Genomic DNA, 20803 nt, shown 5'->3' with positions numbered 1-20803 from the left:
CTTTTTGGAAGTTATGTCCCACCTTACAATTTATATAAAAGCATTTAGTCAATGTTAAGTAAAGTGTACATTTCGGGGAATATTCAATTTATTAAAGTAATTGAATGTATATCTGTCTGTTTGTTCGTCTTGCTGTGAATGTCAACAATATTTAAATGTTTAAAATGCTGGATTTATAAATCCATGAGATTGGGAAAGCATATAATGGTTATATGGCAGGTTTATTCCTATTAATGGGAAAGGCCAACAATCACTCCAAAATGAAAAGTTTGTATAACAATGTACAGAATGGAAGCGCAGAGGTCATAGAAATATTCACCAAAAATTACAGCTCGATATCTTGAATAGAACCCGATAAATTCACGTTTCCCTTCAGACCTTCAGACAGACGGACAAAGTAAGTTATAGAATAGCTTCACTACAAAAAAAATATTCTTTTATTTTCTAAAATTGTTTTAGTGTTTTAGTTAAAATGATTAAATTATCAATTCCTTATAATAAGATACAGATTTTAATTTGAAAAGCAGACCCTTAAAAATGTCAAAGTTACAATTATAATGTTTATTTACATGTGCACTAAACTAACTTACTTAAAATTGAAGTGGCACAACTAATTATTTACTTTTCAATATTAGTTTTCTAAGCTTAAATTCATTTTTTTTAAAGCTTATGTCTAAATCTTATCCTGTGGATCACTATTTTCCTAAGGATAATTGTCCATAACCTAACCTAAATTAAGCATCAATAGGTTAAACAGGCAAAGGACTTAACATTCTCCTAAAACAGTAATGTAACTAATTCAAATTTCTAGAGTGAAAGCACCTTACACAGTTTTGATAACTAAAAATATATCGCGCCACTTTAATTGCTAAGCGCAGTGACAAAGTCAAAACATGAACAAAATTCCCCAGAAAACAAAGCACATCGTTGTTGTTTTCTCAATTAAGTTAAAGTTTCGAGTTAACATCAAAGTATCAAGTTTCCCTGCAAAAACATGATATGCTTCTAGCTTTAGCATCACAAGCAGTAGCGTGCACAGGAATAGATTTATTATAATTTTGCAAGGACAATTATGTCCATAAGCAGCAAAGAAATAACAAAAACATGATACACATCTATTAGAACTATTTAAGTTTAGATTATTCTTTGCAATTTAAAAGTCTACCAATGAACAAAAAGATAAATTTACCGTCCTTAACTTACTAGGACATAGTAATGTATACCAGTCAAAAGCAAAAAAAATATTGCTAAAGTCAGAGAAACAAAGATATGTTTTATGTTCTCCCAAAGTATCTTCTAAAAGGTATGTGTGTTTATGATCTTCTTTCTCTCATTGTTTATAAAAATAAATATTAAAGTATTTATATCATAATATTGTACATTTTTAATATTTAAGTTTTACATCATGCAATTAATAATAAAGCAAATAAGCTAAAAGGTAATAATGTCTCTTTTAAATAAGATGTATGTATATTTTTTGGCAAAAAGTAGAAAAAACTCATATGTACATACATTTGTGATATATATTTGACGTATGAGGGGATGTACAGACAGACTGCGAATACGAGTATAGAGTAGCTCCGATACAATTTAATAATCAATAATCTAACAAAGTATTTCTAAAAAATACACATTTATTAAACATATAAAACTGGTTAGAAATAGGCAGATTAATGGGATTATTATTATAGGATATATTTATTATGATATATATATTAAAGGCTTGGACGTCCTGTTTCTTAGTTAGGTAAGAAACGACGTACTTGAACACGTGGGAGATATAGATACCGCCAGCCTAGACTTATAGGCTTGTATCTAACCGAGTGCAGACGGGAGGAAGCGTATTCACTCTTTGGCCTGCAACAATCAACTAGCCCTCAACACAGCAGGATGGAGTATGGTGGCGGTTACCAGTGGAGGTCTGACTCAGCCAGAGAAGTATAGGAATGTGAACAGGGATAAGGATACATAAACTTGGGTGTATATTACCACACTTGCCCCCTCTGAGGGAATATGAAATATTCCCTCACAGTTGACCTGCACGCCGGCTTCTGCGGGTTGATGTGGTACTCGCAGGTTCTTCGATTGCGGCCATGGCCCTCTCTACGATATCCACAGGATTGGGTTCAGCGGGAGTAGGATTTTCTGGAGCTGCTGGAGGCTCTGGAGCGACAGCATTCTGGAGGGCTAACATGCCCTCACAGGGAGCCGTGGCTACTGGATCTTCAGAGGCAGCGCCAGCCTGCGGATTAACAGGCAGATCAATTCCAGATGGAAAGAGCTCATTGATTTGATTATCGAGCTCTGTGTCACTGTTTTCCTCTGCAGGATCCAGGACCTCTGGATTGCCTTCTCTATCGGTAGGCCTGTACTCATCAGAGCATTCAGAACCGCCATAATGGGAGATCAGCTCAACTCCATCATCATCTGGCCGGGGTACGTCCCCAGCGGGAAGGGATGCCTCTATGGGTGCCACATTCTGACCAGGTACATTCATTACATTACAACGAGTATTAATATATTTAATTACCCTGTCAGAGTTTTGGTCCAACAGTCGACTAGTGGCCTCAATAACCGTGGTCATTCTTGATTTTAACTCAACGGTCGAGTCCTCAGAGACGGTGCGAATTTTGTCGCGTAAAGTTCTGCGGTTCCGCAGTAATTCTGCGGAAATTTCAATAAGGCGCTTGCCATGTTGTATATATGCTTTCTCAACAAATGAAGCATTGCTAGCAATTTTAGTTTCCAGACTTCTCTGGAAGGGGAGAAGAGCTTCCTCCATTGCTTCTTTTACAGTGGAGGATAGGACTTTTTTCCATTCCTCAGCGGTCACCCAAAAAGCCTTAGGCTCACTTTTGTTTTCTGCTAATGTCTCTTTCTTTTTAGGGGGTAATGGAGGCGGTTGAATTTCCACCTTAGCCCTTTTGGCTACTGGGCCGCCGCTGCCTGTTGGTGTTGGCGGACGTTTTTCTACCGCTTTTGGGGCAGATTTTACGGCGACTACCTCCAATTCAGGTGAGGCACTACGTTTTGGCGGCGATTCCACCCGATTTTTTTGCGGTTCCCCTCCCCTATTTTGTTCCATTAGAGGCCTGGTCATAGACCTGGCTTTATCAGAATATTCGTTGGCTTCTAATTTTTTAGCCTGCCGCAATTTTTCTTGCAAGTCTAGGAGTTCCTTTGGAACATCTTTTCTCGCTTGGCGGTAAACGTGGATTGACTTTGAGACACATTGCAATTCACTGAGGTTTTCAGGGTTGCGCGGCGGTTTTACACGCGGCTGATACCTGTTTTCATCAGGTTCATAGTAGGCTTCCTCAGGGCCGCCCTGGGGATAGCCATGATTGCTGTCATAGTAATAGTCCTCTTCATTGTAAAAGGGTGCCTCTTCATATTCTCGACGGTATGAAGAGTGACCGGCCCCATGGGAGTGGTGAAAACCCCTTGAAAAATTCCGCCTGGGATATCCTAAAACAAAAATAATAAACTTAAAATTAAGGGTCATTAATTCCTTATACCGAATAAGGAAATATTTTTACAAAGACGACCTTTAGAGACGACAATTTTATAGGTATATATGCTTGATACAGGTCGTCCGTTTTTGAGGGGATTAGTTTTCCCCATTATTTGCAAAATCCCGCAATTCGTGCGTTTCACTCGTACCTCCTTCCTTGTACGCGTGAATTTTGGTGCAGGCTAATATGTAGATAATAAAAGCGACGCATAATAACGACCCTATTCCTGTAAGGATGGCTGCTACTACAAGCACTATATGATACCAAGTACTGGATAGAAAATCAACCACCTTATGATACGTTTGAATAAACCAGGAATCAGTTATTTTTACTTCAAAATTATTGGAGTCTGCGGCAAGTTGGCTGAGGTATAATTCCTCGGCACTTTCTGAGAAATTAGTTTTTTCTAGGCTTTGCCAAGAATGATATAGAAATAAGCTAATCGGTTTATCCATAAGATATTGATTTACATTTAGTATTTGCATACCCTGCCCTTGATTACCGAGGAATTTTCCTTGGTACAAATGTAAGAAAATTGGATTTTCGGCACATTTAGTCGGGGTTAGATGGGTGGTATTGACCAATCTGCGTGAAAATGGGGATATTCCCATAGTTTTATTATTAAATGAAACCGAAAAATGATCCACAAAACAGGGTAGATTTTCTCCCAAAGAAACATTGATTTTAAGACTGTCGCACTGTATTACTAAATCTAGCTCACCGAGCGCCCTAACTAGTTTTTTGCGATGAGTCTGAATATTGCTTTTAGACAGAAAATGGTTCTGTAAACAGCGAGTTTCGGGGACAATTAATTTGTTATATTGTTGGTAGGAATAGAAAATCTCTAGTGGTAACATATCATCTTTTTCCTTAGCGTTTAAGAGTGGGAAATATGGTTTTATAGCATTTGTGAACCATACCATTAAGTTATCAATATTAGTTTTGTAATAAAATAATTCGGGAATTAGACTTTCAAAATGTTTTTTATCTTTAAGTTCTAGTGCTAGAGTAATTTGGGGATCGATCACTAGATATTTTTGGGTACCCTGTTCTCCTTCAAATGTAAACAATGAAATATTAAAGATGTCTACCGTTCGCCAAGGAGAAGTGAATTTTTGTGCGCTATCAGTTTTATCATCTGAGATAATCCTATCGTAGCCTAATCTCAGATTGTGATCTAAACAATTGTTTCCCACCCAGTGACTGCCCAGGTAACAGCCCGCTTTTGTTTGTAATAATTCAACGGGCTCAGCCTGGACCCCTATTTGTTTTTCCTCAAATGTCCCAGGGATAAAAATGCCGTTAATGTTTACGCCGTTCCCCTCGCAGGCGGGGTCGATGCCGTTAAGGATGTTGTTGGGGTAAGTAAGTGTCCCGTTTACCAGGAAACGCGTGTATGACATCTGGTGTTCATACACTGAGACTGATTTTCCTTCAAAGTTAAATATTTTAGTTTTGGACATGGTGTAACAGTCTTCATAAGTTACGAGGTTCGGTATCTCTACAAGAGCTGGAGCAGCGAGGTGTATGTGGCTATATCTGCCACAATACCAGTAATGAGTACTGGTTCGGAGGTGGCAACGAATTCCAGGTATAATTTTTCTTTCAACCTTTTGCAGCAGGTGAAATTGTTTTTGTTCTATTTTAGTAATATTAAGAAACGCAGCGCATTCAGAGATTTTCAAACGCGGATTTTCGTTTGCTACACATTGAGTCGCATCTATTTGTATTATTTCGGACGCATTTGATTTTGCCAAAATAATAAAAAGCCCCAAGAATCCCAAAATAAATTTACCTCGAGCTCCTGGTGCCTTTGCCAAATGATGCTGCATTTTATTTTTATGCTTCTCGTTTTTCTCTGAAATATGTTAATTAGTTAGTTTTAACATATATTGTTTATTTTCGTTATTATACATACGTAGATTAAGCTATATACATTTGCCACCTTGGTTTTATATATTACATTTATATACATTTTATTTTTTCCTTTTAATTGGGTTATGCAGTCCGATTTGGACATGTATGCGGTTATCCCCCCCTTGTGACCTAGTTTTTCTTTCTTCTTCTAATATATACTTAGGTACTATGCTTTGTTTGTTAACGTTAATAACCTTTTCAGGGCTGGATTGTTTGGGTCTTTGCGCGAAGAAAGAAGCCTCGGACGGGACGGTTTCTTCCAAGAAACTATTTTCGACGTGAATTTGAGGACCGGATGACCGATCTGCGCCAGGGGGTTCTTGGTCTTTGGGCTGTGACTCAAATGGTGAGTTTTTTTCCATTATATCCCCTCCCCCATCACAATCCACCTCCCCCTGGGGTAAATCCTGACTAGTTTCAGGGTTTTTATCTATAAAATCGTCACCATCGTTATCTAGGTAGGTAAAATCGTCATTTTCCAAACCTTTATTATCGTTTATTTCGGTTTGACCGGTATTATCTATTCCTAAGGTTATTTCCTCAGACGGGACGATTTCCTCAATAGGAAAGACGTTAAAGGAAAGTGTTTCCCCGAATAATTCTACTTTAGAATCTATTTTCCGTATTTTATCTCTACTAACAACTTGGTTAGTTTTTATTGGATTTGATCCAAAGGGACTGAGCTCAAAAAGGGCCTCTGAGAATTTTTTTGTTACAATAAAAGGACCTCCATAGAAAGATTGCAATTTTTTACTGACCCCTATTTTGACTAGGTTAAAAAATGCAAAGACCACGTCGTTAACGAAAAGGGGAGATGAAGCCTTCCTAGATTTATTTTGAAACTCTAAATAAATCTTAGATTTTTTGGAAACCTGTGCAATAATTTCTTCCAAATTTTTTAGGTAGTTCAAGTAAGACCTGCAGTCAATGTCCTGTCTTTTCTGCAAGATTGGAGAAAAGAAATCGAGATTGAGAGTTGGTTGCCTGCCGAACATGAGGTAATAAGGCGTATACCCCGTTCTTCTAGACGTACTAGAGTTTATTACAAAAGTGGTCAAGGCTAATTTTCTTGCCCAGTCTTTACTTTCAAATCGGTCATCAGATCTAAGACCTGCATAAATGCTTTGATTATGCCTTTCACATGGGTTACTATTAGGGTTTCTTGGGGGAATAAGTTTAGTTTCGATACCTAGTTCATCCATAACCTTTTTGAAAACTTCCCCAGTAAAATTTGTTCCCCTGTCACTTCTCAATGACCGAAATAAGCCGTAGATGGGTACCACCTGTTCAAGGATGACCTTCACCGTGCTTTCCACGGTGGCGTCCTTGATGGGGTGAGCGATAATATACCTAGAGAATAGGTCAACCAGTATAAATATGTAGCGGACATGTTGTCCTTGAAAATAGTTAGTGGTTAAAGGACCGATAAGGTCTACTGACACCTGGCCAAAAATCTCGTGACTAATGGCTGAATGGGTGATAGGTTGCTTGTGTTTAGGTACCTGTCCTATTTTTCTTAGGCAGGTAATACAATTTTTAATGCGTGATTCGACAAATTTATTAATTCCTATAAGGAAGAATCTTTCATTTATCTTGCGTGTTGTTTCGTTAACCCCCTTGTGACCTATACTATTATTATGTGCCAATTCGAAAACTTTATTGTATAATCCAATGGGTACGACGGGTCTTTCAATGAATGTTCCATTGCTAAGAGGTTGTCTAAATATTAGAAGTCCTTCCATAACGTATAAATGTTCTATTAACTTAAAAAGGACCTCTTTCCGGCCGGTTAGTTCAGCTTTTTCAAAGCTCGACAACTTCTTTTTTTCGAATATCCACCTACGAATTTCAGATAATACTTGATCTTTTTGTGTTTCAGATTGCCAAACATTGTTCACACCGACTTCCGAAGCCGAATGTATCTCAAAGATCTGGTCTTGGTATGGGCAATCCTGTTCATAAGGATCCAAGGTAAATGAGCTAGTACATTTTTCACAATCGGTTTCCTTATGTTCTTTGCATAAAAATTGCCCTCTAGATAAATTGTCGGCATTACAATGGTCCCTACCCTTTCGATGAATTACTGTAAAGTCAAAACTTTGGATGAAGTAAATCCATCTTACAGTTACACCATTTATTGTTCCTTTTTGCCATTTTTTGTAATGAACTAAGGAAATCGAATCTGTACGCACAATAAAGTTTCTGAATCTTAAATAATGAAGAAAGGTTTTAAGAACAAATACTAGACATGCTAATTCGCCTTTATAACTTGGATAATTTTTCTCTGCCCCGTTACATTTTTTGGAACATATTCCAATAATTCTTTCTACCCCCCCCTGATTTTGGCTGAGAATTCCAGCGAAATAACTCGTAGAAAAATCTACGTCTACTATAAAGGGGTTAGGATTATCCCACTGGGGGTAGCCTTTACTTATAGAATTTGAAAACATATTTATGAAATTTTCCCAATCTTTTGATAGGGAATTAGTCCATTCGATAATTTTATCATTTCTGTGTTCATCTAGGGTGCAAGAATTTTTTGCATATGATGGGAAATAGGCCCTATAATAATTGGAGAAGCCCAGGAAACGCTGGAGTTCCTTGCCTGTCCTGGGCCTGCTCCAATTTTTAATTTGTTCTAAATATTCGGGGTTCATTTTAAGTCCTTGGGAACTGACTATATGACCTAAATATGTACATTCGGATGTGAAAAATTTACATTTGGCTAGATTTAACTTAAGTTTTGCTGTTTTTAGGACTCCGAAGAGTTTTCTGAGATGTTTCAGATGTTCATCAACATTCTTTGAGAATATAATAAGATCATCAAGGTAAGATATTATAAATTCATATAAGCCAGGGATAAGGGTTAGGACCTTATCCATCAAGTGGCAGAAAACACTTGGCGCGTTACACAGTCCAAACGGCAGTTTCTTGAAAAGATACTGCCTGTTAAGGGCTGTGAACGCGGTCAAGTGTTTACTTTCCTTCGAAATGGCTAGCGCATGGAATGCGCTAGTCAAATCGAGGGTGGTAAATACATTACCAGTGCCTAATTTTTCTAAATTACTAGAAATCAGGGGAAGGGGCCAATTAATTTTTCGTGTTACACTATTAAGCGCACGAAAGTCGATAACGAACCTAAGCTTGCCTTCCCCCCCAGCCGTCGGTTTTTTCTTTACCGCAAAGATTGGGGAGGACCACTCGCTGTAGCCCTCCTCAATGACGCCCCCCCTTAGCCAATTTTCAATTTGTTCTTTTAATTTGGCTTCGTATAATGGGTTTAACTGAATGTTTCTAGCCTTAATAGGTTTAGCCCCGGGGATCAAGTCTATTTTATACTGTAAGAGGTCACAGTTACCGATATCAGCATCATCAGCCGAAAATATATCAAAATGATCAAGGCATAATTTTATTACCTTTTCCTTCATCCCTGGGTTGTTTTTGATAAGATCACTATTTTCTAAATCTAATTTTTCTTTAATGAATTTAATTCTTTTAAGAAGTGTAGTTCCTGATAATTCATTTATTTGATTAATACTTTTATTGCAGGAATTTGGGGGATCTGATTCGAATTCAAAGCAATATCCAACTTTAACGTTATCCAATAAGGTAATATTTTTTCCTGCTAAATTAACAAAATTTACCCAACATTCTCCTTTCTCATTTACATTATAAATACCCTCCATAAGCATTAAGCCGTTATGGCTTGTCATTTTAGAATTATTTGGGGATATATACAGCTTCCTATTTTTCTGATGAATAGGAATTGTTATAATTGTTGTATTCCCCCCCGGCAAGAATGTTGTTTTCTTTGCTAATTTTACGCATGTTTTATTTTGTTTTAATGTCCCAGTACCCCCCTTGTTACTCCAATTTATTCCCGGGATAAGGGAGTTTTGTTCCGTATGAACATTACTTGTAGGAATTAGGGGTATGTTTTTACTTTCTTCAACTATATTAATTGTTGAATTTTCTATGGGGATTTGCTCGCCATTGGGGAGCTCAAAGGAGAACTTATCTAATAATAAATTAATTCGATTAACTTTGAGAAATTCATATCCTAGATTTATAATTTTAGACGTCGTTTCAGGGATGTAAAACGTTTCTTCGAATATTTTATCTGACCCATCAAAGCTGAATTTTAAACTTACATGTCCTATGATATTTACTGGTTTTAAATCTACAGACAGAGCGCTAAGATTGGCGGGGGTGAATGTGATTTTATTATCATCTAAAATTTCTCTAGAAATAAGGGACCTAAAGTTATTTCCTGTATCCACTAAAGCGGTTTGCAGGAATTCCCCCCCCACGGGATTAAGAACTTTTAGTTTTGCACAGATAGGCATTATAAAATAAATTATATTTTTAGTCGAAGTCTAAGATGCATATTTTCCAAGATCCCCACCTCAGCGGTTAGGCGATGGTAATCCTCACACAGAGACTTCCTGTGTTCCAGGTATAGTTGTCTGTCGAAATTTTTTAAATAATAAAATGTTTTAACAATATGGTTAATTGTTAAAATAATTTTGTATAGCTTTCTGGGTTTCATTAAGTTTTTATCAAGCGCTTTTCAGCTCCAGAAATGTCTCAATAAGCATGAGAATGTTAATAGTTCTAAAGAAACTACTTAATTTTTATACGGGTCCTTATTTATATACTTGGATATATGATAGAAACCTATCGGAATATAACTGAACTAAAAAGTTTTAAAGGATTGAAGGGCTACAAAGTAGCTTAAAAATAAGTGTTCAGCTTGCAACTAACAAGACATTAAAAACAGACTGACTTATTTTTTGATTTACATCTGTATTTATACAAAATATAGTGTCATTAGTCAGTATCTGATTCACGATACAAATAATTTAAGGTTAGCGCTAAATTATAGCTCAAAAAATTATTAGATATGGTTAATATAATAAAGAGGGTCAATGATGACTGGTTTATTATTCTGATATTGTTAGTATTTATACTTAATTTTTTCCACCTATGGGGTAGAACAAGCTTATATATTTACTAGAGTATAATTAATGCTGAAATCAGCTTAAAAAAAATAGGATGTGGTTTGTAGTAACTGCTTTGGTAGTAACTGGCCTCGATTAATAATGTGCATTCACTTTATATAGAATTTTTATTCCACTGGTAATCCTAGCGGAAGCTAATAGAACTAACTTTTATTTCATTCTGCTAGTAATCCTAGCGGGAAATAATTTAATCAAAATGTTTTAAGATTTTATTAATCACATCTTAAGTGATTAAAGATTTTAATTTTTAAATGCTGCTTGATTGCAGCTCAAAAATGAGTAAATGATAACAACAAAGAACTGAAGGACAACTGAATTAGGTTTGAAAATTTGCTTGTATTTATACAGATTTTCCATAGACCCCCCCCCTTCTTAACCTTATCATTTACTTATACGGACCGCGGTAGCATTCTAGGCGACATCTTTCGGATACATAATAAATTAAATATAGTTCTATTATTGTCACTGTACAAAATGCAATAATATGTATCCATATGGATAAGTTAATATACATAATTGCTGAGATATTTCAGCTACAAAAATCAGAGGCTAAGAGTGAGCAACTCTCAGATAAAGTCGATACTGAGGGTTCAACTCAAAAATCATTGTTTATATACAGATAATTCGCTTAAGTTCCCCTAGCGGTTAAAAATTAAACTAGAATGTTTTAGATTCTACTATATATACATTCAACATATACGATATTTACATATTAGATAAGTCGTGCAATATTAAAAATAAATACTACTAAATAGAAAATAGGTATTCACTTATTAGCTTCTTGATAAAGACTATTAGATTTTAAAAAATGGAAATATTAAGTGCATGTGAAATGCTCCTCAGGTTACTTCCCTACTTCCCCCAATTTCCTGTATCAGCTACATTTGGATAGGGAAAGGAGGGGGAGGAGTTTATTTTGTGTTGCTTAGTCAGACTTAATAACAATAATTTGTTTTATTTTTTCGCGCCAAAGCATTGCTTGGCAAGGGATATTTGATATTAAGGAATTTGCAAGCTTAGCTTGGCATGGGATATTTTGTTTATCTTTCATATCAAAATATGAAACTCATTCAGCAAATATTATTTTCTGGGATAGGGACAATTAATATCGCATAGATCCACTTTTATATTTAGAGGACGTGATTTTTAACAATCGCTTGAACATATTTATCTATTTCAGATTCTTCGCTGGCTTCCTGATCCATTTGGTTGATAGTTTTACGCGCATACTGCTCAGGTATTTTATTACTATTACTTGGAGCTTTTCTGGGCGTGAATTTACTCCGTGTTTTACCAAAGCGGGACTCAGGATTTGGGGGCTCCCCAGCTTTCTTTTTGTTGCAATTTTGCACTACATGGCCAGGGATATTACAATGCCAGCATTTAATAATTTTACTCCTCCCATTAAAGGCTCCTATAACGCCCTCGATTTGATCCCAAGCAATAGGATCATCCTCATGGTCTACCCAAGAAGGAACCTCGTCAGGTTCTTCGGTTAAGTTTTCTTTATACATTGCCGTGTTAGTGGGGATATTATCTTCGATAATACTGATTATGGGTTGTTTTTTCGTTTCCGCAGAATTTTTAGGTAGGAACATTTCCATAGCTTGAGAATAGCAAGCAGAAAGGTTTTCCTTGCTAATATGGCCAGACCCATCCCAGTTAACGTATCTCTGTCCGAGATTAATAAGTTTATTTAAGTAAGCGTTGTAATCGTCCAAAAATTGCATGCTCTCAACATAATTGGCCATGTCTATGGCAAGGTTGGTATACAGCAGATTTTTGCTAACGTTAAGATAGAATTCTTTCCACTTCTTTTTAGGTATGAGACCAGGATTCATGAGTTTGAACACCCTAAGTTTGTTTTCAAAATAGGTGTCAAGGGGTTGATTAGTCTCCTGTTTTAGGTTGTAGAAGTACTGAGAGGCTACTTCTGGATCCGAGAAAGGAGTGACCAGCCTCCTAATCATCAGGTAATAACTTAAAGCAGATAAGGCCTGATTTCTTTCAGGCGTAATTAAGTCTCCTAATCGTTTCCCTCTAGAGTCATAAATTCGCTGGTATAAAATATCCTTAAAAAGGATTGGGTCACAGATTCTATATGTCTTTGCAACCCTCCACATATTAGAAAAGAAGTTATCAAAGTCAGCCCTACCGTCCCACCTAGGGGCATCCCTCGCAAAATCGGAATCCCATTTTTGTCCCTTAATAAAGCATTCTTTAATAAAGTCATCGTCGGCGGCGCTAGTTGTTGCCGTTGCGGCTGCGCCTGTGTTTGGCGTATTCCTTGTAGAGGGTCTATTTGCTACATTGGGTGCAGACCTTGTAGTTTTACGGAGGGGTTCTAACGACTTAATCCTATCAGGGATAAAGGGAATCCTTTCTAGCAAGGTTTTTTCATATTCAGTTAGAGAAGTTTCTCTTACATTCATCCAATTGTCATTATCCGCCGGACCTATAAAGCCTACAATTGAATAGGCCATACAACCTGGGGCTGTCATCCTATCCTTGGCAACCCATTCAACCACGTTTATCTTTTGCTGGACCGATATACGGTCATAAAAAGTGGCATTAATTGAATCGTCACCTATGGTGTTAAAATGAGTCATGTTAAGACTTTCGTTTAGCGTTTTTTCAGCAAACAATGGGCCAAGATTTCCGTCCGCTGGGAGTTTTGATACTCTGCGTTTTAGGTCCAAAATGTCGGTATCGGCTAATAATCTGCGATGTGATTCTGTGTCCTTAAACCCTGCCCATTTTGTTTCCAATTCGAGCTGCATAATCTCGGATTCTTGTTTTATTAAATCTCTATAATGTGCCGAATATTCGTTTAACTTATCATTTAACGCTTCCGATATGAGATCTTTGATTTTTTCAGGGGAAAGCGGGTCAGCCTGCTGCTGCTGCTGCTGCTGCTGCGAGGTGCCCGAGACGGCCGGAGCCGGCGGAGGCGGCGGTTTTTGTTTATCATCATTTTTCTTATCGGTCATGGTGCTGGAGTGTAGTGTTCGTTAACACTGATTTGTCTACCACGAAACTTTTTAAGAACTTGGGAATATCCCTTTCTTCCTGTTTTAAGGAGAAAATATGAAAATGTGTGAAATTAAATACTAGTGTGAAAATAAAAGGCGGGTTCCTTTTTATCTTTATTTGGCAGTTTGCCACGAAATAATTATTATAAATATTCTGTAACAAATTGTTACTGTAAACCGTTTCCGTGAATAAACTTAGTTATCAGGAAAATATTAATTTCACTTTGCAATCGAAGCTACTTTACAATTTAATTTTGTCTGTACGCTAATTATCTAAACCTTCCCCCCTCAAAAAATGAGTGGTAGACAAGACTGCGCCAAAATGACGTATGAGGGGATGTACAGACAGACTGCGAATACGAGTATAGAGTAGCTCCGATACAATTTAATAATCAATAATCTAACAAAGTATTTCTAAAAAATACACATTTATTAAACATATAAAACTGGTTAGAAATAGGCAGATTAATGGGATTATTATTATAGGATATATTTATTATGATATATATATTAAAGGCTTGGACGTCCTGTTTCTTAGTTAGGTAAGAAACGACGTACTTGAACACGTGGGAGATATAGATACCGCCAGCCTAGACTTATAGGCTTGTATCTAACCGAGTGCAGACGGGAGGAAGCGTATTCACTCTTTGGCCTGCAACAATCAACTAGCCCTCAACACAGCAGGATGGAGTATGGTGGCGGTTACCAGTGGAGGTCTGACTCAGCCAGAGAAGTATAGGAATGTGAACAGGGATAAGGATACATAAACTTGGGTGTATATTACCACATATTGCAGACAGACTTAATTTAATTAAGTTCTTTCACTAACATCTAAATTCAGTAAAGATTTTAAAATGAATTAGATGCATTAAAGTGGTCTAAATGTGATCTTAGTTTTTAAAGAAAGTTACAATATTTAAAAATTGCATGAAATAAAACTGTTTTAATTCTTTAAATTATGCTTTTCATATTTGAATAGTCTATAAGTCACCTTACACTTTAATATACCCATAACGCTTTCAGAAGCACAACTGTAAATATAAATGTTATTTACATAAATAAAATAATCAGTTCATTTATTTAAAGTATTTCTTATTTATATCTAGTAAAAGTATTTCTTATTTATATCTAGTAAAAGTATTTCTTATTTATATCTAGTATGAAGATAAAATATTTCTTTTTTAATATCCTATTATATAAAGTAGTTAGGTTTTTTTTTGTCTGGTGATTAAGATTTCGATGAGTGCTCTACTGATTTAGTTATCTATTTAAAGGATGAAAGTTACCTAAAATGAGGGATGGTTATAGACTATTTATTTGAGATTTAAATCATGGTTTTAGCCTTTTTTCTGCCTTTCCAAACCCATTCGAAGCTCCTAAATATAGGGGCGAAGTTGCTAGTACAAATATATAGTAAGGACTATGCCACTAGATTCTTTCACTTTTTCATAGGGATGTATAATATTCCTATTTTTTTTCATGAATGATGCCTTTGGAGATATTAAATAAATCAATATTCTTTTTTAAACAGGAAAAATATGTAAATAACTAAGAATAATATTTCTTAAGTACAGATACATTTTGGTCATGTTCTTTAAACCTTAACAAAACAAATTAAATTATTTCAACTTTAAGACAAACCCTTTTTAAAATCCAATATTAAGCAGCATAATTATTGCTATTTTAGTTTACTTAAAGTAAATCAAAGAATTACATCTATTTAAAACATATACAAGTTTTCATTTTACCTGAACCTAATTTTACAGTTCTATGATATCTAACAAGAGATAGAGTGATATCTATACAAAGAAAATACTCCCTCTAATTAAAGATGGGTTATTTGGCTTTGCGTATTTTATAATCGTTAAACCTTGATGCATTGATTAAGCTATAATTCCAATAGTTTTCATTGTTATATATACAATGTTATATTTTGGACAATTTTTTAACCAAAGTAAAATATCTTGAGTAATGTTTATTTCTGATTTGTAACGCTATTGTAAGAATGAAAATAGTGCTATTTTGATATGATAAGACCAACAAGGTTTTAAACAGGGGATACTTTACAATTTTATAGAGAAAATTTGAGGGAAGAATTTATTTATCTTCCTTGGCATTATTCCTGTTTCCCTAATAATATTCAACTTTACAGACAATTGAAAATCAGCAAAAAATTTGATCTATTTGATATTTAACATTTAATTTCAACAATTTTCCATCTTATTGCATTGTCCCTCTTTTTAAAGACGATTACATCCAATAGTAGCATGCTTTTTTTTGGATAAATTAACCAAAGAGATAATAAAAAAAATAAGTACTTCTGGTTCTGCCACTTATTTTAAAATAACTGCCTAAAAAAACCATACCCAAACTTTTTTCATGAAAATAAAATAGCTTAAAACCATCCTAGGACCTATAAGATGCTTCACTGTAAAGGAGAACTATATCGGTTCAGCGGTTAGCGATATCCTTCGCTACAGACAAAAAAAGCTTGAACTTTATATAATAGGATAGGATAAGAGAAAGGGGGGAGAGAAAAAAAACTGACACAATCATATGGAGGGGGGGGGGGGAGAGAATACAGAAAGGGAAAGGGGAGAAATAGAAACAGGAAAAAGAGAAAAGGTAATGAGAAAAGGAAAAGGGAAAAAAGGAACTGGAAGAGAGAAAATAGAATAGAGATAATAGAAAAGACAAAAGGTTAAAGAAACAAGGGAAAATAGAAAAGAAAGATAAAAGGAGATAAAAAGAAACGGTACAAAACAAGGCATCACCTAATAAGAGGACTTATAGAGCAGGGGCGTCCAAGCTTTTTATTTTGGGGGGGGTAAAAATTTTTTAGGGGGGGGGTAATTCGTGTTTGGGGGGGGGTAAAATGGCGCGCGAAGCGCGCCGCAAATTTTTTTTACCCCCCCCCCCCAAAATTTTTACCCCGGGGGTAAAATTTGCTTGGGGGGGGTAATTACCCCCCTGAAATCTGTTGGCAGGGGTGTATTTAGTTTACCCCCCCCAAAATTTACCCCCGGGGTAAAATTTTTTGGGGGGGTAATTTAAATTTTATTAAATATATAGTATTAAAAATGCGCGCGAAGCGCGCAAAAATTTTTTTTATTAGAGATTTTTTATTTTGGGGGGGTAAATACCCCCTCCTAAATGGTTGGGGGTGCCTACGGCACCCCCAGGGTAGGGGTAAATTTTGAATGGGGGGGGTAAAATGAAAAAAATTTTGGGGGTGCCGTAGGCACCCCCAAAACCGTTTGGGGGGGGGGTAATCGCCCCATTACCCCCCCCCCCTTGGACGCCTATGTTATAGAGCCTTAAAAAAAAGGATTTTAGGGACGCTCATTTTAATTTTGCAGGAAATTGCTGTTTTGTTTTTGATGTTTTGCTACTTGTTGAAATGTCAGAACTTTTATAGCTCGTTAATAAACTTTATTTGCAAATAAACGTTTCATTAATTACCCAATAATTTTATCAGTTGTGCTACTAGATAATTCAGACTTGTCAGTTGTTAGTTAGTTAGTTTGTCTGTATGTAATCCTTATTTGTTTAAAATGAAAATCGTCGCATACTTATTCATTTACATTTTGTCTTATTTGTTCAAGGTATAGTTACCGTTGTATTTTCATTTTCATCTAATGTTTTTAAGAAGCTTTCGTAATATATGAATTTGCCTTGTTTTTTTATGCATAGTTTTATTACTTGTGTTTGGCCAATTAATGTATGTGCAAAATAAGGTTCGACAACCGCTATTTTTGGTCAATTTACCTTTTCTGCAATTTTAAACCAATAGACTTATAAGCCGTCAAAACAAACAAAATATCAAAATTACAGAATTATTTTACACCATTCACTAAAAATATGATTTAAATATGCGGCAACTTCCCTAATAAGGTAATTTGGTGTCAGCCGCAAAATGTGCAAATAAGCCGCCTAGTTTACAAAAGATTATAGGCTGCCGGGTCCTGGAGCAAAATAATCAAAGAAATTGTGTAAATATTTCATTAACTACAAGAAATATGTTTGTATAACGTTTATAATTAATTATTAAGGAAACAAAAAACTCTTTACGTCGTGTTAGGTAATTATACCTAATAAGTGAAAATAAAACAAGCAAAACCAAAAACTAGAGGCATACTTTAAAAAATTAAATAAAGTGTAGATGGCCCAGTACAAACTATCTTTGGATTTTATGTATGGTTCTACTGGTATTTGTACTCGCTGTACCATTCTTCAAAACTGAATAAGGAAAAGGAAAAACTAATTAAAATTTTCAAAACTACTTCAATTTTACTTTAGTTCCTCTAGGTATACATACATACTAATGGAGTCAACAGCCACCGAATATTCAAGTATCTTCAGAACTTGGGTCAGGAAGGCTTTTCTTTTTCGATGTAAAGCCTCCTTTTTTTATGGCTCCGCTCCTCCAACAGCTTCTATTTTCATCGATGAAATAAATGTAGACTTTTTAGTTTTGTGCACAACAATTTACTATTTTTATTTTAATATAATTTTTGCGCCAGTAAGAACAAAGTTTCAGTTGTTGCCCTTCCTACAGAAGATAGGGTGTTTTGCAAAATTTTAAAATAATTACAATGACTTTCGTGGTTATCAAATTAATGTGGATTTTACTGAAATAAAGTTTTACTCCATTCTTACTTTATCTTGAAATTTTGCAAGAATTGGTTGAGACATACACCATACTTTGGTATAATTCATAGTAATTTGGACAAAAAATACAACAAGTTAAAGCATATATTATAATTAAGAAAGACAAAATCTATCAAATTATACTATGGTCTTATTTAAGGTAATTTGGACAAAAATGATCAAGTAAGACAATGTCTAATTCACTGTAACTTGGACATAAATAAACACCATACACAATCTAAAGTTTTAGAAAATAACTCAATAGATTGGCTTTTATACCACAGTGAAGTGATATAGTATAAAATCTAATATAATTCTGCAGATAAGATCACAATAAAACACTTTAAATTCTTGATTAAATTTTCCTCAGTAAAATAAATCTTACATTTTTTTGGAGCATACATATACACATATACATACATGCAGAGTTAGAACATCTAAAAGTTAAATGTGCCTATTTAAAGTGCAATTTTCATCAGATTAACTTTTTTTCTGCTGCAATTTTATCTTTTAAAAATTAGAGAATGAAAATAAATAACTAATTCATTTATGTTAGCTGCAATGTCCTGATTCAGATAATTTTCTGCTAGAAAATAATGAAAGGTTTTCATAGCTAAAGAAAATGGGTTAGAATCGATAGACCAAGATTTACTGCCTGCTTTGAGAAATAAGTAAAAATTAAAAATAAACAGGTATTGTAGGAGGTTTATAGCATGCAATAATGTTCTATAACAATTAACTTACCTTATTATATCTGTTTAATATTAAATTTTGTTGTGGTTTGAGAGAATCATATTTTTATTTTGTAGTAACAAGCTACAAAACCACCTAAAACAATTATTTATTTAGGATTTAGACCAATTATATTTTACCTCTTTGTTTAGTTATCTATATTATAAATCTATTCCCATAAATTAAAGTGTAAAGACAATTTTACCCCTTAATGTTTATTTGCTGGACTTCTAATGCTTTCTTAAATGCAATTAATTACCAAATACAATTGAAAGCAGAAAATAGAAACTAATGGCCAATATCTTTAATAAATTGCATTAGGCTATGTGGAACAGCTGTCTTTAAAGCTTTTCGCTCTGTTAGAGGCACTGGTCGGCTCAAACCACTAGCGTATCCAAGCTAAAATTATGAAATAGTTTCAATTAAATGTAGGTTATCTTTATGCCCAATTAGTTTTTTTTTACAAACACACACAAACAACTGATTTCAATGAGCACGTACAGTTTAAAGGTATAGTTTGTTTTAAATTTTGCAAATAAGTCAGCATCTAATCAATAAATTAGTAGAGATAGTTAGTAAGAAGGAAATTCCAAAATATTTATTTAGATTCCTAAATATTTTCTATTTAAAGATAAATGAGCAAAACACTGATAAAAAATGGACTTATAGGGTCCAAATCTGAAGTTCCTACGAGACAGTAAATGATTATGAGTAATAGTTCTATTCCAGATCCAATAAAAACCCATCTCCAAAGTTAATAAAATGTTGATGTATTTGAAAATTTGAATCTATATTAGTCTTTTTTTTTATATTTAATATGGTAAGGGCTAAATTTTTAGAAAATTAATATCACATATTATCAAATTTTAATTATCAAAAGAATAATAAAATGGCTGCTTTGTGTGACAACTGCCAATTTTAAGAATCTAAATATCTCTGTCTACATTCCAAATTAAGGTGTCAAAACATATTAAAATTCTTATTCACATAAGCACATTCAGAACATATTTTGCACCTATTTACAGTTTTATGTTCCATATAAAAAGAAGTAGGATGTTTATTTTACGAAAATTTATTTAGAAGTACAGCATTTAAAGGAAGGGGGAGGTGGGGGAGTGACCCAACACGTTTTATTTCAAAAAGAAAAAAAGAATTTTTGGAGGGTCATTTTTTCCTAAAACTATTTCTATTGGGAGGTTGGAGGTACAATCCCCCAAACTAGTGATACACACCTTCTCAAGACTAAGAGAAGCTTCACTGTTAACCATATCGGTTCAGTGTTTAATAAGATCCTTCGCTACAGACAGAAAGAAAGACACAAATCCTGTTAAGTTTACATAAGGATTTACGTATTTTGCCAAAGAGAATTGAAAATGATATCAACTTGATTTTACATTGAGTTCCTTAAACATAATTTGCTTAAAATCAAATAGTCATCTGAAATTAAATAATATTGATGTTTTCTAAGCATTCTATGACAGATTTTATTAGGGGCCTTCAGCCGCTTGGACTGGGACTGAATACAATTTTGTTGTTGTCAAGATATGACATACATCCGGTACTTTAGTTCATATGATTGGATGTACATACATAAAGCACATACATTTATGCATGCACACGTATATGAAATTTGCAAAGTGCAGATATGTTATTAGCTAACAATTATCTGCTAATAAGCTTGCAAACTAGGTACAATATATGTGTACACTAATGTACATGTATATCATATTTATTTAATAAAAGGTGTCCTAAAAAATATAAGAAATTTTAATTTGCTAATACAGTCCATTTAGATGAAAATAAATCACAATAAATCACTAAATCATATTGTCTAATTCTTAACAAAGCTGATATCTAACAAGACTCAAATAATGATATTATTTTCTGTCCACACTTAATAGTGCATTGCGAATCATACAACCCATAGATTTAGCAC

The 20803-nt window shown here is 34.7% G+C and overlaps 1 protein-coding gene and 1 long non-coding RNA gene across 3 annotated transcripts in view; one reads left to right on the top strand and one right to left on the bottom strand.

Moving 5' to 3' along the window:
• LOC145313603 (iripin-3-like) overlaps positions 1 to 20803 on the bottom strand; it is a 423989-nt gene that overhangs the window by 121432 nt on the left and 281754 nt on the right. The window lies entirely within an intron of this gene.
• Positions 7363 to 12480, top strand: LOC145313597 (uncharacterized). The gene is made up of 3 exons (XR_013877420.1): positions 7363 to 8260; positions 8982 to 9041; positions 9802 to 12480. It is a non-coding gene; the product is annotated as an uncharacterized LOC145313597 (long non-coding RNA).

Source organism: Acartia tonsa, chromosome 3 (assembly GCF_053477335.1).
Source record: "Acartia tonsa isolate MP-2025a chromosome 3, ASM5347733v1, whole genome shotgun sequence".
NCBI lineage: Eukaryota > Metazoa > Arthropoda > Copepoda > Calanoida > Acartiidae > Acartia > Acartia tonsa.
The sequence above is the reverse complement of the archived record's forward strand: the minus strand, read 5'-3'. Positions and strand labels throughout refer to the sequence as shown.